General features: G+C 45.8%; 1 non-coding gene across 1 annotated transcript; it reads right to left on the bottom strand.

Moving 5' to 3' along the window:
* Positions 1-2,570: 2,570 nt before the first annotated feature.
* Positions 2,571-2,643, bottom strand: TRNAA-AGC (transfer RNA alanine (anticodon AGC)). The gene has a single exon. It is a non-coding gene; the product is annotated as a tRNA-Ala (tRNA).
* Positions 2,644-5,206: the final 2,563 nt, after the last annotated feature.

Raw genomic sequence — 5,206 nt, forward strand, 5'->3', positions numbered from 1 at the left:
CGCAGCTAATTGCTGGACGGTCGAAGTTGATAGTCATTGATTCATCGGTTGTTTGCCCCATTAGCGGATTGAATGGATTTGACGCTAAAATCCTATTGTTGCATGAATTGATTTTCGCAGTTGGTTCTTATGAAACGAGGCAAGCAGGTGATTTACGGCGGTCCGCTTGGTCGCCACTCTTGCCGATGGTAATCTGCAATGATGGGCTGACACTGCTCAACTCGTTTTCGTTGCCAGCAAGGCTTCTTGATGCCAATCGTGCCACTTACATGCCTTACGGGAATGCTATCACTTTGGATCCCGTCAAAGCCCTCACCTTCACCAAAGGCAGGGACACTGCTTTCCGTCGTTCTTCGGCCATCCCATGCCACAGCTATCGTGCTTAAGAGGCTACGTATTAGAGCCTGGTAAAGTTAACGTTCAATGCCATCTGCAAATTAGAAGCACCCGATCTGATTGACGAGGAATTCAGACAATAAATTTACGTTCAATGCCATCTGCAAATTAGAAGCACCCGATCTGATTGACGAGGAATTCAGACAATAAATTCAAAATTGCCTATAAGCTCCATACAAATTTAATTCTGGGCTTTGAATCTGCGACTCTTTTCGACGATTTTTGCCCGTTTCTCTGACCTCCAAGCTCTGGCTATGCCGGTTCCACCTTCGCTTGCAGTTTCGTTGCATGCTCTTTGAGCTCCATACAGATAAAGATGCATCCTTCGCCCCTCCTCATCTTCTTCCTCAGCTTTGCCTCCCTCGCTCACTCCTCGCCCTGCGCCCTAAACTTCACCGTCCTCGATCAGATCGAATACGTTGGCAAGGAGGTTGCTCGCTCCACGAACATCTCGTACCGCTGCACCAGCTACATCCAGGCTAAATTGCAGGGGAAACAATTGTGTTGAAGATTCCACTCTGGCAAACACAAACTCTTAAATGTTACATGTTTGGGGTTGGCAGGCGATTCCCGGGGTCCCCAAAATCACAGAAGGCTACAACCCAGCAACGTGGATGCTCGAAGTGAGCTCACCGGCAGTTGAGTTGCGCCTCGCCGTCGATTTTGCACAGATTTACAAGGAGTCCGCTCTTTACCAGTAAGAACTGGCTGCGCCTGAAACCCGCAATTATCCTCCTAATGATTTGATCGTTGACATTCTGCCGGTCTGTAACTGATAAGCTGCTCTCTGCAACGGCTCCTACTTCTTCTATCTCCTCTAGCTCGAATTTTGTGGCTACGAGGACATGATCGTGAGGAAACGGTGACAAGCATCTGGGTGTAGGTCCTGGAATGTATTTACGACCTCCCCCTAATGCTTCTACTTCCTGAACCCGCTTCTCATACTGAGATTCCAAGAGGTCTCGTACCCTCTCCACATCTACCGCCAATGCTACGAGTGATCCTCATCCACAAAGTCACGATGACAGAGGAAAGGTCCACAAATTGTTACAAAATTTTGGTATCGGGGGGAGATGGTTTGCCCACACCCAACCTTCACACGTTCAATTTGATGACGGAGGTTTATGATTCTTCAAATAGCACCTGGGCAATGGCTGGCAATCCGTTTCCGAAATGGAGTGGTGATGTTTGAGCCAACGGTAGAGGTGTGGAGCGAATTGGATGTGCCGATGCCTCTCTACATCAGCATCCCGTCCTTGTTGACTGCAAAGAACCGGCTTCTGATGGTGGGCAGGTCAGTGATACAACAGAATCGATCTAAGGCGACAGCGATTTGCATATGGGAGTTGCAGCAAGGGGCAAGAAAGGGTGCTTGGGTGGAGCTTGCATCTTATTCTCCACATCGCCACCGATTCTTGGAGATGGCTACCCAACGACCCTATTTTCCCAAAGCATAGCAAACTGATTTATTCTCGCAGGCCCTTTTAGAGATCCCGGCTGCCTGCGAGGCAATTAAAGAGCGAATTCACTATTCATGTACGCCTAATGGCCGAAATGTTTTGGTTTGTGAGGATCGCTGGCTGCACGATCAGCTGAATACGGAGCAAATTAGAGGCAATTTTGATCCGTGCTTGCTTTCGCTGATCGGATGAGGACGTAGTTTGTATTTCCAAAACAAGTAAATCTCGTCTGTCGCTTTTTCAATCTCTACTTCTGTACTCAATCCATCTTCTTTCTCTTACCATCTCTGTAATTTTCTTACGAACTCGAGCCTCTATCACTTTCACTCACTCAACTATTCAAGGAAATTATACGCAAAAACATAACCACAGCCACTTCGCAAAACAAAATGAATATCTAAAATTGATCCATCGACGAAAAAATCCGCTGACCTTCGTATTCGTAATTTTCGCAACAGCCGAGAGTGAAATAACTTCGTATTCGTAGTACTTCCAATAGTCCAAAGAGAATTACAACCCCGAGCTTCTGCTTCAGCAAGAAAGCTTGGAGCTTCAAGGCTACGTGTCGGAAAATTGTATGGGACACTTTCTTAACGAAAATGTAAGGGACACTTTCTTAACGAAAATGTAAAGATAGCTCTGCCTTCCAACAAGTACAAGTGTGCAACTAGCTGCCCATGGCCAAAAAGCAAATAGTAAAATATTCTCAACTTGTGGAGATGCGGGGTATCGATCCCCGTACCTCTCGCATGCTAAGCGAGCGCTCTACCATCTGAGCTACATCCCCCGGTGGCCAAAATTTTCCAATTTAAAAATATATAGATACATAATCTAGGTGGTGAAGGACACTGTCGTCCAATAGTGCAAGGGACAAACAATCACCTAGGACGTCAGTTCATTCTCTCAGAGACGCTTGAGAATCCAGATTAATAAGAAGTGGTCGATGGTATCCAGCCAGCCCCCAAATGTAAAAGAACACCCAAAGTCTGCATCGATTAAGAGCACCACCTACAAGATCAAGACATCGCAACCAGCACTGCAACGCAGTCTCAGCATCCTTGCCGTCGATTGAGAAACCGTTTAGGTGCGATAAGTGCGGTCAGACGGGGTTGAGACGGGTGTCTCGTTCTTCTTGCAGCTACGATTTACATCCTCATTGTACGAAATTGTTCCTCGAGATGCAGACAAAGCAACAGTAACGTAGACCCATAGGGGATCGAGTGAGGTGGGCGTGGCGTTATATCTGCAGAGTAACCAAGCACCTAGTAACCGAACGAAACAAGGTGCAGCTTTAGCCCCCTCCACGTCCATCTTCAACACCACAAACTCGTCGAAGTAAACCCCTCCATTGTCTCTAACAATAAGCTCATTCTCTCTAACAATAAGCTCACAACGTTGCCTTATGTCCCCATGCTTTCATTCTTAAGACTTTAACCTTTTTCACATTCTACATAACCCGAATCAAGACATTGGTCTCTCTCTCCCATTCCCCCTTCTCCTCATCTCCCTCTCTAGTTCAAGTTCCAAACCCCTCACACTTGCTCAATGACCCCCCCCCCCCTTTCACTCTCAAAGCCTCACTCTAATCTTTGCCTCACCACTCGATGTCCCACCCCTCTCAGCCTCATATATATCACTGGCACCCCGCCTTGTGTAGTTCCTTTACTCCCAACTCGCCCAACCTCCTCACGGCCCCCTTCTACCCCCACCTTGCTAGTTGCTTCTCCCTTGCCTCCCTCTTCGGCTGGCCCTAACGAAGGATGCTTATCTCGTCCCCCCCCTCCCTCCTCCTCTCGATTGATCTGCTCCTCCTTGGATAGCCTCACCCCCTCTCGGACATTCCTTCCCCTTCTTGCATATTTTTCCCCAATTTCGCTTTCCTTTTGCCCTTCATTGCCCTTAAGCTGACCCTGTGTACTCCTATGTCCACCCCCTCCTACCATCTCGTCATCAGCCATAGGACGTAAGAAACCCGACACATAGTTACATAGTTTGCTTTCGTGGTATGTTCGTCTCCGCTATACTTCGTATGTAATTCTCAAACCTGTTATTAACTTTGATTAGCGTGACAACTAAGAAGATTGTATGGAAAGACTCCGAATGAGTCAACACGCTAAACTTTCAAAGCCATGATTGGCATGACAAATAATAAGATTGTATGGAAAGACTCCAAATGAGTCGACACTCTAAACTTTCAAAGCCCTGTAAGCCCTAGCCCTCGGGGTTTGCTCCACTTCTCTTTCAAGACCTCATATAGGCTGAGCCACTTTGACATTGTGGCTCACTCCATTGAGCTCTAGGTGATTTGCGATCCAACTACAGAAACTCAAGAGCATTTCGAGAGGTTATGGAAGAACTGATGAGACGATGGCAACAAAGAGATGATTTGGTGTGACTCTCTAGCCAAGTGGCTCATGTAAAGAGTGATAACTGCCTCTTGCTCCCTGTTTCCAAGGGCTCCCAAAATAGCATATTTCTCTATGCTAGAGCTCTCTGCCCCTAACAGGGCAATTCTAACAAAGTCGAACTAAGGCCACTAGGCCAGAGCACACCATGTTTTTTGCAAGACACACTAGTATTGGGAGGGGAAGATGTTGGGTTCAAACTCAACACAACCAACAACAAGACTCACTCCAAGTCCTCACCAAGAGTGGCTAAATGTTGGTTTGGATGAGATTAAATATGTTTTTACAATTTTAGGCCGCAAGGCTGGGTAGAGAGAGAGAGAGAGAGAGCATCATCAAAGTTTGCCATAAGGGTGAGAAGAGAAATGGGTGTGCATAGAAACATAAACTCTTTTTTTCATTAATAAGCAAAGGTAGATGCTACAGCAACCCACGAGGGTGGTGGCCCGCATTCAAATCTTGGTGCTTGTAGCATAGGCCTAGGGTGGGTACCCCTCAATGAGTATGTGGGTGGGTGTGTATTCTTTTTTAAAGGCTGAGGTTTGACTACCTAGTTTTTTTTTGTTTGTTATAGTATGCCACCTAGGAGAAGATGTTTTTCCTCAAAGGCTAACTAACAAGTAAAATTGGCAATAAATTACCAATAACTCAAAAGTTTCTTTTTGTTCTATATAGTGGTATCAAAAGAAGGCTCACCCTTTTTCTCAATAGGTGACACTCCTAGATTGCAAGAGTGTAGCAAATGTGAAGTGTGGTGCATTGTGAAGTGAATTTGAACAAGGAAGAGAAATTTGAATAAGAACAAACATAAACAAAAATTGAAAATCGAGTTCTATATTATATGGTGCAGCCACATTCAACAATATGCCAGAATTCAATTACCAACATCCCTTATCCATCACACTATCTATAACCTCCCTCACATATTTCTTTTTCATTGATTAA

This window comes from Dipteris shenzhenensis, chromosome 3 (genome assembly GCF_047967505.1).
Source record: "Dipteris shenzhenensis isolate YYH24624 ecotype China chromosome 3, Dip_SZ_1.0, whole genome shotgun sequence".
Taxonomy (NCBI): domain Eukaryota; kingdom Viridiplantae; phylum Streptophyta; class Polypodiopsida; order Gleicheniales; family Dipteridaceae; genus Dipteris; species Dipteris shenzhenensis.